This window comes from Plectrocnemia conspersa, unplaced genomic scaffold (assembly GCF_051122295.1).
Source record: "Plectrocnemia conspersa isolate PC_06_02 unplaced genomic scaffold, ASM5112229v1 ptg000013l, whole genome shotgun sequence".
Classification (NCBI taxonomy): Eukaryota; Metazoa; Arthropoda; class Insecta; order Trichoptera; family Polycentropodidae; genus Plectrocnemia; species Plectrocnemia conspersa.
The window spans coordinates 6,528,506-6,541,658 of record NW_028277177.1 but is presented as its reverse complement, the minus strand read 5'-3'; the positions used below and the strand labels follow the sequence as shown (position 1 = coordinate 6,541,658).

At 27.5% G+C, this 13,153-nt stretch overlaps 1 protein-coding gene across 2 annotated transcripts in view; it reads right to left on the bottom strand.

Annotated features, from left to right (window-relative positions):
- Positions 1–13,153, bottom strand: part of LOC148227145 (trace amine-associated receptor 8b) — a 77,795-nt gene that overhangs the window by 28,468 nt on the left and 36,174 nt on the right. The window lies entirely within an intron of this gene.

The following is a 13,153-nucleotide window of genomic DNA, read 5'->3' as shown; positions in this document are numbered from 1 at the left end:
TGTGTGGGTAATTAATGGGCAAAGATTATCATGTAGAAAAATATTTTAAAAACGATTTTTTACTATATAACAATATAAATTGGTTGAAAATGATTTTTAAGTATCATTAGAAAGCAATTAATAAAAGATTATCAGGTAATTATTTGATACAAAAATATGCAGTTTCTATTTTATTTTCTGTTTTTTTTTTACCTGGATAATTCTTTTTATATTTATAAATAAATATATCCTTATTAAATACTAATAACGGTTTATAAATTACATGCATTACAAATTAAGTTTTTGAGAGTAAGTATCTAGTGAAAAGCATTGCCTCAAAATAATTAAATATAAAGTTGGGTTTAAAATATGTATTAATTATTTTAAGCTTAAAGTGTGAATTGATATTCTTAGTAATGTGATACAAGTTTACGTTAAATACAATAAAATAACAAACATCCTAATAGAATAAAATCTTTCTTAGATATTAGCAGGACTATATATATGCCGAGGCACACGAAGGTTTAACCTAAATGTTATATAGTTCCCTTTATCTTTCCTTGTAACCTGACAGGAGTAAGCCCAATGCATTACGACGGGGTAAAAATGCTCTAATTAGATAAGTCACTTACAAGTACCACTAGACTTTTTGATTTTGGAATCGGTTATGAACAAATATAATTACTTATAATTTATTATGTGTACTAATATAATAATAAATTGATGTCACTTTGCAGCTAAGACCGGTTTTTAATATTTGCGCATTTTTTTAAAAAAAACAATGAAATCAGCTGCCGTGACTTGAACCCGTGGCCTCTATGTAACTTGTCTAGACTTTTCTATGCTATCCTGATCTTAATATTTAAAATCATAGCTTAATGAGTATTTTATAATACCTTATTAAAAAAAGGTGAACTACAAGTTTCAAAAGAGATAATCGAAATAATTTAAATGAAAATTCACGAGAATATATATTAATAATAAGAGAAAATTTTTATCTTTTTCAATTATAAATAAATATACCTATGAATCTTGTATACTTCAACCGTGAATATAAGAATTAGCTTTGTTTACATATATTTCGTTAAATAAATTATATTGGTATCATATAAGTATACTTTTAGTTCTAATTATTCTTCTTTTAATTAATTATTAAATATTTTTATTTATAATAAATTATTGTATAAGTTAATAGATTGCTCATAAATAATAGAAGAAATAAATTGTTTTAAAATATGCTAGAAAATTAATTTTTAATACAAATGAAAACATTTAAAAAATAATCACTTGAAGATGAACCGACAACCGAAAACCGTAAGAACCGATATTTATTTTTTAATTGAATCGGAACGAAAAAAATGACAATTCGATGCCCTGTTTTTTTACGACATATTGTTTAAATATGTATGTATAATAAAGAATTTTATATATATATTATTATTACAAAGGTGTGAATTTTCAATTGAGTTAAAAGAACAACGTTAGCACATAAAACATAACAAAATAAACACCGGTCTAGACGTACAAATCAAAAGCGAGAGTCACACGAAGTAAATAAATTGCTTTTACCTACAATTCACCTTCGATATAATATTTAAAATAAATATTGCTTATTTGTACTAAAAAAATAATATTTATATATAAACATACTTTATGAATTGCATACGATTATATGCAGTAAGGCGTTTATAATGGATATAGTCCGAAATATTCCCACAGGGTAAATCAATTTGCACAATCCCAAAGGGATGTAAGTTTGCATTGATCCTCTTAACCTGAGAGCATTTAGCATCCGGTGCGGTACCACTATGAGGCGTGCTTCAAATACTGCTAGGTATGACCTTATTGAAAAGCTTAAACTATATTTTAGAAAAACAGTTTTTTTCTATTTTAATATCTAAGTAAGTTTACTATTAAATACATATAAATTAGTGGTCAATATTTTCTCGCAGAATATTCAATTAGTGAATGAAAAAAATATTTTTTCCAAAGTAAAATTTATTTTGCTTTTGTCACAGCAATATTAGACTTGCAGTGGTATTTAGGTGTATAGTGACCATAGCTTTATAAAGAAAACAAAAAAATATGTTAAAAGCATCTGTTATTACTGATAAACTTTTTAATTAATGTTGAAAAGTGTACAGAACTCTTTACTTTGGGTGCCATAAACGAGAGCAGGCACAAGACTTCTACGTTGTTTGAATCGATAAACTCGTTCCTAGTACACTATATGTATTGAGGTCCATTGAGACATTGTTGATAAACAAATAAATGTATTAAAAATAATTCTGTATCTTTACGTTGCAAATATTTATCGTATAAGTGTGCATGTATCTTAGATATTTTAATTAATGAATAAATGTGGAAGTAATCAAGCGGCTAGCTGTAAGGGTTGGAAATCTAATATGAACGGCAGTGTAACGAAGTAAATTTCCTTCGTTAACGATACACGTGCATACAGATTTCAGCACAAGGATTTATCTTGTGCGTTTACATTTCATTTTCACTCGGTAGGCAGTTTGTGAGAATATTTTGTGTGAATTTTATTTATGCACGTCGTAGATCAAGCGTATTTTTCTCTCGCGCTTTCATGCGCAATAAATTACGAGCTTTAAGCTTTCAATGGTCAAGCATTTAAAAGTAATACAATCAGGGTGATTCAATTTGGAAAATAATGATTTATTTTACGATCACAGCGATATTAAATCGTTCCCTTTACAAACACTTCGTATCGTATTTCAGGATTATTTTATTTTATATATAAAAATCATATGGCTGCTTATAAACCGTCGTAAAATTTCAGTTTTATATTTGTAGATTTTAATAAAAGTTGTGCTCATTATCCTTAGTTGTAAGTTTGATGTAAGTTGAATAAGTAAATAATTATTTAAATTACATCAACATGTACATGTGGCATTAGACACATAGATTTTTTTGGTGGTAGTTAGTACAATTTATGTGAGAAAATAAAGATGTTTTAGTTTTCGCCTAGAGAGGTATATAAATCGTACTGATTTACAGATGCCAGTATGAGACGGCGATGTACAATAGAATGATAAAATATCGCAGTAATCAAGTTATTAAAATTGCGAGTCTTTTTGAGTCTTTTCGAGTCATTTTTCGCGTGCTCTCAGAGACTCAAATTTTATACGTTTCCTTGGCCAAAACTTGAACGGAAAAAAATACTTTTAGACCAATGACCGTACTATTAACCTCAACTTTTACAAGCTTTTTACTAAAGTAAAAATTGTCTTACAGGTGGATATTTGTAGATGATCTTTATGACCGCTTTCGATAATAATAAAAGTAAATAATTTTTGTTAATTAAATAAAATAAAATTGGACAAGCTGTGACAAATAAAATTCTAGTTAGCGATTTAAGTTATATTGTATAATTTATTTATTTATTTATATTAAATTACCATCGTAAGAGGTTACACCAATGCGTCACGATTGTCGAAAACAATAATTGTATGTATTATTTAATACAAAAAAATATATTAACATAATACACATAAAATAAAATGAAAAATCGTAAAATATAAAAATTAAATAAAACGTACTGGACCAGTTCCTTGTAGCTAACACGCATTAAGGAGCCGGATAGCTACAGCCATAGGCGAGTCGGCAAGTGCGAACGTCCTAGCACCATCGGCCATTAAGAGAGGACGCTCATGTTATAGATTATATTTTTATAGAGCACAGATTCACCCTAATAGCCATTTTAAGTTTCTGAGAATAGATTCACCAAAACAGTTGATTGAGAAGATATATTTACGGTAATTCATTTATCCCTAAAATTTTATATTTTAGTTTTATGCTTACATTAAGCAGTAATAATTTATAAGTTGCATTGCCTTCGCAATGATAAATCATAAATAAAAAGACTACCATTTAATGTGACAGTAATTAACGTAATAAATTAATGTTATTTTTGTGGTAAAACCTTATATTTTTATATTTTATTGTAACCTGGCAAACGTACTCCCAATGCATTACAATCACATACCATATATTCCAATTATTTTGTATTGATTAAAATATATCGGGAATTTTCAAGAAAATCGAGAAGTGAAAATCATAAAAGAGAAATAAACAACATCAAGGAACAAAAACGCCTATAACATATATATTAATAATAGTGAATTTATATAGAAGAGTATGAGGATTTTATGGTATACATTTTAATATTCTAGATATTTTCAGAAACACCGTATAAAGGCTTAAAAACGGTTAAAGTACGGTCTCTTTCCTTATTTTACTATACATATTTTAAAATGTACTTGCTCTTATATATTCTTTGCCATTACCAAATTTGTATTTAAAACTAACACAAATATTATACAAGCACTATATCTATGCGAATGTTTCTTTACTTGGATTTTCTAGTTAAGGTTCCTTTTATATATTATCCTTAATGGTTTCCTGTTAACGTTGTTGGCTAGAATTTATTAGCTTAAGGGTAACTCTTTTACATATTATCTAATTAATGGTAACAGTTTCATTCATCTATTGTTTTATTTTATCTTACTACAAATATTATAATTAGAGTATTTAATTCCTATAAAAGTATATATTATAAGCGGATTATTTATTAATAAAACAACATTAAGGCTTTAAGTATCATTACAAATTCTTAGCATTACTTAATTTGTAAGAATGACTTAGCTACTAAATCAGAAAATATGAAAAAAGAATAATACTTTATTGGTAAATAATAAGACTAATTGACAATGCTCGTCATTGGGGGGTTGCGCAAAATTAATTACGACATGAGGCGAATAATTATATCGACTATGAACCAATTTTCCGTTCATGAATATATCCAAAAACGGCGTACCAAGGATTAAAGTGTCTTTATAACTAAATTTGGGTTTGACGCGTAAGGATTATGAGGTTTTTGCACTGAGTGTTAAGTTGGTTTGTAACAGTGTTTATGCTGTTATGCTTCGCATCATAAAACACGGCTGAGATGGTGGTGTTAATATTCCCACCAAAGTTTATAGGCTTGGGGGTTTTATTCAAGCTTGTGATGATGTAAATAAATTATATGTATTACCAAAAAACTATAACTAAAGGTATATAAGTTAGTTTATAATAATGGTATAATGCCAAATTAGATGTGTCGCGATGGTACTATGTTCCTAGCGACAAGCGACTAAGACGATCGTTTTGTTATTTAATTTTATAAATATTTTAATTAAGAAAAATAAATTTAGTTTGTACTATGCAATTCAACGCAAATATAAGATTACCTATTGACAAATATCTATTAATATTTGTATGTGAATATATTTTTCGAGAAATAGAGCGTAGAGAATTACGATCGGATTATTACGACCCTAACCCGCAAAATATGTGTATCGTCAATTGACCCATGAAGGGTGACCATGACACTCAGAAATTCCGGGTCCTTCCAATAAATATATATTTTACGAGTCTTGCTCTCTGGCCTAAGAGTTCAGTCAGGTCAGCGCTTTCAACCGATTGGTTTGTCGGTTTTAGATTTATCTTCAAACACTTGTTTCTTATCTTTGCAATAAATAAATCACGCTAAACTTGTTTGATAATCTTCTCGGTATTTGAGACACTTTCTTCAAGTATTACCAAAAGAAAAAAAAGTCGAAAGCTGACTTTTACGAACTTTTTTTGCGGATTTAGTCAAGAATAAGTGGACAAAGTAAAAAGGGGGTCAATTAAAACTTTTTGCAGATTAAAATAGTGAAATCGGATTTTAACTTATAAGTAGCTTAAAGCTCGTCGGATTAAGTAGAATTGTTCGTTTTATTTTATAAATGTTAACCTTTATGTTTATATACATGCGAATGATTTGCCAAAGTTACCTCGTGATATTACACCCGACATTAAAGATGATAAATCACCATCACTGACCATCGCACACAAATTGCTCATCCTAAACGAGCTTCATCTCTAAAACTCTTCGTATATAATGTTATAAATTACCTTCATACATAGCGATACACTGCGTTTCATATTTTTTATTTATAATGAGTAATTTCGCAAATTTCGTCTCCGTTTTGACGCGCGGAAATTGGCATAGGTCGACCCGAAATAGTATATAATGAATATAAATTGCTTAATTAGGATTAACTGTTTTTTATAGGGGAGTTACAAAGAACGCCTATTTCCATTCAAAGGTCGTTTGTCTCCTTTTTAGGCTTTTGGGTCTGCCTTTCGCGAAACGCTTAATGTCCGTGAAATTATCTGGGTCTGGTTTGGGTTCAATGTTTTCGGTTTTTTCGCTCTGCAATTTGGCTTAATTATTTTTTTCAAGTTCAATGATCTTATAAGGGGTAATTTAATTACGTGCATTGTATATCCATCTCTTGCGTTTCTGTTCCTTTTGTGTAAGTAAGGTCTGGTAACAGATGCTAAATGAAAGATACTGTCGAACGTAATTTTTATTAAATTAAAAAAAAAAATATTAATTAATTTAAGAAGGTCTATGACAGACAATCATAAAATTATATTTTCCAAGTTGAAATGATTAATTAATTATTTATATACCTATACTAACATAGAAATAAAATAAAATATATTTGATTTTCCAAATCATTTTTATATAATATAATAATAACACTGCATTATCTTTTACAAAAATGCTTAAAATAAAATAATTTAATTAATATCAAATATATATATAATTCAGAAAATATTGTAAATTTGTTTTTAAATTTTATTCGACTTCCAATTAGTGTCGTTATTTATTTTTTAGGAAGACCGAAATTGTGGAAAATCCTACGTCGTGATAATTTTCGTGACAAAGGCAGTAAAACTAGGTACTGCTAATGAACCAAATATATCTTTAAGTGACGAAAAATACGTTTAACATTAAAAGTCAGCAATACTGTCCTAAATTTTACTTTAATTGAAAAGAAATATTTTTTATAATGGCATAGGGACTCATGGTCTACTTTTTTTGTAATTCTGTTAGCTTTGTAATTTCTTGCACATAATTAAAACAAACTAACTTTTTTTGATATAGATTTTAAAACATGATCGTATTTGCAAGCTCTAAGAGCTAATAAAAAGAAAATGTTAACATTCTTTATGTATTTTCCATTTTATAATTTTTTTTTAAATAAAAGAAATTTTTATTTCCACAAATATTTACGGCGGATATATTTTCTAAACTCGAACTGCAGATCTAACCACGTTTTTCGAATCTTGCTGCGATTTTTTAATTGAGTAATTAATAATCTCTTATAATACCTTCAATTAAAAAGAAATAATCTAGATGCTAAAAGGTAAATTCCAAGAAAATAAACTAACAAAATTCTCCAAATTTGTTTTTCTGGTAACAAATATAAAATTTGACATCAATTATGTGAAAAGACATTCTGAGAAAAAGTACATGAAACACAATTTATGTCAGTATTAACAGACGACATTTGCAATTAATTTTAAAAGATTGAAAGTAACGAGCTTCGAACCCTTGTTTGATGAAATGTTATCCCGAAAAAAGCAATTACTAGAAACACGTATTTTAAGAAATTTTTAAGGAATGCCAAAATTCATAATATATTAAAAATAATTAAATATATAGTATAACTAAACTTTAGAAAAAGTGTATTTTTTATTTTTTTAAGCTCACTTAAATTTTGCTTTTTGGCCCGCTAAGAGAGTATCGATCAGAAACTTGACGAAAAAATTGCTGACCCCTGATTTAGGGTACTCTGTAGCCCACAGCAACTTCAAAATGTACTTTATTTAATATATTGCTATGAATTGTAAATCAACGCTTCTAGCAAAGAGTAATTAGAAAATGAATACAGACCCATACTACTTTTCATAAGGATATCTGAAATTTCCTTTATAAATCCTCTTCAACAAAAAGTACTTCACTTCGCTCTAGTTCCAAACAATAAAGTTAATATGGAAAAAGCTACTAACTAGCGTATCTCACAGGATGCGAATCATATGCTCTGCATAACTATGGCGAGTATCGAAAACTTTGGCGAAGTGTATACAAAATCTATATCCCTGCTCAAACGTCACTCCCAAGTCATCAACAAAGGTATTTTTACTTGAAACACGTCTGCCTAAACTGTAAAATAATTCCGTCGGGCAAATGAATTTGCATAATTTAGGAAAGTGACACTTTAATTAAATCTACTTTTAAAGCACCAGAATATGACTCACTCGTTTATTGTGTCTTTAAAATATTTTTCTAAAATAATATTATTGCCGATTTTCAGACATTAATATGAATTATTCTCGGCAAGTTGCATAGCTTTCCAATCAGAATTTTTTACTTAATTATTTTAAATCTATTTATATTTTTTTAATATGAATATTAATAATTAATAAATAAATAAAGTGAGCAATGTGTGATTTATTTAATAGCACTTCATGGCGTTTAATATTGGACACAATTTACGATCCTCTGCAAGATTAATGGTTCACGGTGACAGAAGTGAAAGAGTCAACCAAAAGAGGGTTAGATGTTTTCATTTGGAATGAAAGTATTCTACGACGCTTTATTATTGACTCATTTATTATTCACTCTGCGGTAAAATTATTACAACCATAAATAAAGTGATAAATGTATGTTTTATCTACGTTATATGATTGTATTATGCAAAAGGGTGAATGTGTGTATTTTCGAAGGTTTTCCATCCGTCACGATCGCAAATAAAGTAGATATAAGCTCCCTCCGGGATGGTCTTAGGTTTTACGCCATTTTGTGATGTAAAAACCGGCTTGGGACTTAGAAGCGGTTGTCTATTTACTATGAGCGGAAATTTTCTATAAAATGATCCTTTTCAACTTTTCGGTTAATACATCAGGCTGACAGTTGGGCGCTGTGAAAAATATTCCCAGAGGAGCCCGTTGACACTGAAACATTATACTTGTGTGTTTCGGCGTAAACTAAAACCACGAAATATTTTGCGTACATTAAGTTGAACCGCATCATAACTGATTAATTAACGTTTTTCGCTTTGAAATTCCGTACACGCCGCGGCAGTGTCGTTTTTATTTAGTAATGAAGCGTGTTACACAGAGAAAATTATTAACTGGTCCGTTCGCTGTCTAATTAACTTGTTATTATTATAATAGACGTATTAATTAAAATTAATGATGCTATAATTCTAATGTTTAATTACGAAAATGTAATTAATTAAAATCTGGAAAATCTAAATATAATTTAAAGGTATAATGTTCATTGATTTTTTGTTAAAAGTGTCTATAATATGTATATTGAGGTATATAATTCAGAACCATACCAGAAATTACAGGGACGTCAAACAATTTAAAACAGTATTTTAAGCTTTGCAATTTGTAAAAGTGTGTATAACTTAAGCACACTACATAATACTGCAAGGATATTAATCTAGCATAATTGTATTGAAACATATGATGATTTTCAGTACGTATTTATATATAATAAATAAATAATTAAAAATTGCTGTGATAAAAAAAATGGAATTTATCTAGATGCAATTAATCAGCTTTGTCATAATCACGTGTTGCATTCAGCAGACACATACTGCTTTTATAAAAAAAAGAGTTACACAAGTTCAAGAAGAAGAAAGTAAATAAAATAAGATGATGAAAATATTTGATAAAAATATTTTGCTCCTTACCCAAAATATTTTTTAAAGTCGACTACGTAGTATTTATGCAAAATAATCTACGGTTTTTTTTATGCAAACTAGAATAATAATAAAAATGTTTAACAAATCACTATTCAAATATTCACTCTTATAAAAAAATATCATAATGGACGTAAAAACTAGATAAAATTATATAGTTACAATGATGAAACTAATTATAATAATAAAACATTTGGACAATATCTAAGTACAGTTTTTGATAAAGTACTTGCTATTTTCCAAAAAATAATCGATATTATTTTACAAAAAAAAGCTGGAGTTATAATTAAATAAAACTAATGCAGCTTTTTTTTATTAAAAATGGGATGACATGGGAACAGAAATTAGTAAACATATATTACGGATGCTAAAATAAGATGACTAAACGCATATGAAACAAAACTAAACTAATTATGTATTTTTAATAACAATTTTAAATAATTATTAAAAAAACACAGCTATATTTTGTGTGCAAAATATTTAAAAAAATCACCAAAAATTCTGAAATTTCTAGAAAGGGTTTTTCAAATAGTTGGTGTAATAAAAACTTAACTACAAAGCAATTTTAGATTTAGATTATTCTTTTTTTATATTGTATCTGTATATTTTTATTTCTAAAAACTATAGGATTAAATATTCAAGTATGATATAAGAATATTTCAATACCTTTGATATTCGAATAGTTTGTTATGTTTTTCACGAATAATTGGAATCTTTAATAGATAGGTGTGGTCGTTTATGTTTAACACAATAAAATTATTTTAATGCTAGAAAGTCAGGTTTATCATTTCGTCAAAACCTTAAATTTTGTCGTCTTTTTACATACATACATATGTAAGCAGCAGTACAGAAAAATCCGGTTAATAAATTACAAACGAAGTCAAGAGGGGCCGACGGCGCCTCGACGCTCTCTGGAAGTCTTTTAGTGGCGATGCAGCAATAAAAATGGCAAGAAAAAACTGCTAGAAAAACGAGTAATGGTTGGAAAACCGGCGACCGAAAATATTAATTTATGAACGACCGCCATGAAGATGGAGTGCTTCGGTCGAAAACATTCGACTGAGTTTCCTCAAGGGTTGCGAGATGATGATTATTTCGCTCCAAAAAATTAACAAACAGCTCCCAGTGATACTTTTGTTCAAGCACACTAATATTTTCTGGTGGAAAACACTCGAAAACACTGACGAAGCGCTTGAAAAATTGAATAATACAGTTGGATATGTATTTAAGCAACCTGTATATTAAAGGTTCTGTCTTAAGATATCTTGATCGAGACTTACATTTAAATATTTAATAAAATAAATATTTATTAAAAAAAATACGGAAGCTAATATTTAAATACAATTAGATTCCACTTTAATAAAATTGCTATTAAAAAACCATTTCATAGAGATACTACGAAAAGTCTGAAGGATTAATAATGAAAAAATTGAAAATATTTTATTAACAGCTTAATTTATCCATAGTTTGTTAATAACTTATATTATAATACGAAAACTAGTATAACAAAATATAACGTGTCTTTTTTGTTACAAAGAAATTGTTATTTATTTTGACTTTAAAAGTCAGATAAATAAATGGGTTCAATATTATAAAAATGATTTTCACACGTATAAGATTTTAGGCTATTGAATTCCAATAAAATTCCCTCTCATGTATTTTTATGTTTTTCCTTTATCCTACAAGATAAAGGAGCACAAGCATTTAGGATGCGTTAAGTACTCATAATTTCACTGTACGCTACATAAACCTACTATTACTATGAAAGCGATTGTTCGTCGCGCTCCAAATACGTAGAAGATTCCCATTTCCTATATAAATATGGCCTACTCCGTTTTCAGAATGCCTACACAAGGTCAATGTGTTAAGCCAGTATTTACACGCATAATTCATCGATATTTTTCACCATCGCGTCATGGCCAAGCTTTTATTTATTTCTCTTAGTCGACGTATTGTATTATAACTATTTATGCATACAACGATTTTTATATTCAAATACGTGGCAATATATTTGAAGTTTTTTTGGTGATTGTTAATGGTTTATAGGGTGATTTAAAATATTATATCAGTTAATAAATTTCTGAGTATTTTTTTAATATTCTATTCAATGATATTGGAGTTCAATTCTGACAATATATAAACATATTGGAGTTTATAATCGACTTTTATTATTAGTAACTTCTAAATGCATAATAACTTACGTGATAACAGTGTAATAAAGAATCTATCTATCTATCATAGTATCACTACATATACGAAGCTTACATAATTTTATTTTATTTATCTAAGAGTCGATAATTGTATAAGTAATTGTATTAAAAAATATATGTAGGTGATTATTAGCATATATATATATATATAAACAAAAATAGAATTGTCAGTAAAATAGTTTAAATTAAATTTGTAAGAAGTAATTCGATTCGATTTGCACCCGCGTGAGTTGACTTGCAAATATTTCAAAACAAAAGTCAAATGTTCAAAACTTTTGTGTCAGTTATCTTCAATTACGTTTTCTACGCTTTTCCACAACGTTTCAGTAAACACAAAATTGCACGTGCTTTCGTTCTTTAATTTTACATTATTGAGTATACAATTTACGTACGGCACAAACGGCTCAATTTGTCGTGAGAAATGTAATTTGAATATTTCTGGCATATGATTGATGTAAATATGTTTATTGAATTTCGATAATAAAAAAAGTTATCACCACGATTTGCACATAATGAAAAATTTAAACGAAAGTTTAAGAATAAAATATTTTAATTTGTCATAAACTTAAATAAAAAAATTACCATATGGGTTATTTTTTGTTATTTTTCTTTTAATATCAAACAAGTTATTAGATCTTTGATTTTAATCCAATACTCAAACTCTATTGAAAAAATTAAAAATAAATTTTCTTGGACCATCTTTATATAACAAATATACGGCTAATTACTTTTTATGGGGCTGTAAACAAATTTCATAGCTATAAATATTAACGTAAACATTTAATTATTTAATTAAAATACCTGCAAAAACACAAAAGGATCTCATCCTATTTTTACAACTCTTTATTTTCTATATTTAATAAATTTACCTAAATAATTATGAAATTTAATTATTAAACTGTCAGAAAGTAAAATGGTTAATTAAAAATGTGAAAATATTAAGGTTAAGTATTTTGCTTAACTTTTATTTACAATTAGGTTTTATTTTAAAATTAAAGTATTTGTGAAAAAAAGATTAACATATAAATGTGTTTATTTAGCTTGTGAGATTCAAATATATATACCACATATTTACATCATATAAAAATGAACAAATAAAATACCAATATAGTAAACAGAAAAATCTAGAGCACAAAATTTGTTGCGTCTTTTATATTTTATTTTATCCTAAATAATTTACTAATAAATGCATCAAGCATTAGAAGATATTTTTAAGATAATTTTTTTTAGAAAAAGATGTAATAATCATATTTAATATGATAAGTAAATTTTAATTAAAACAATCAGAAATAAAATTGTTGCAAAGATTAGAGATATCAAAAATATTTAGAAAAAATACATTATGGT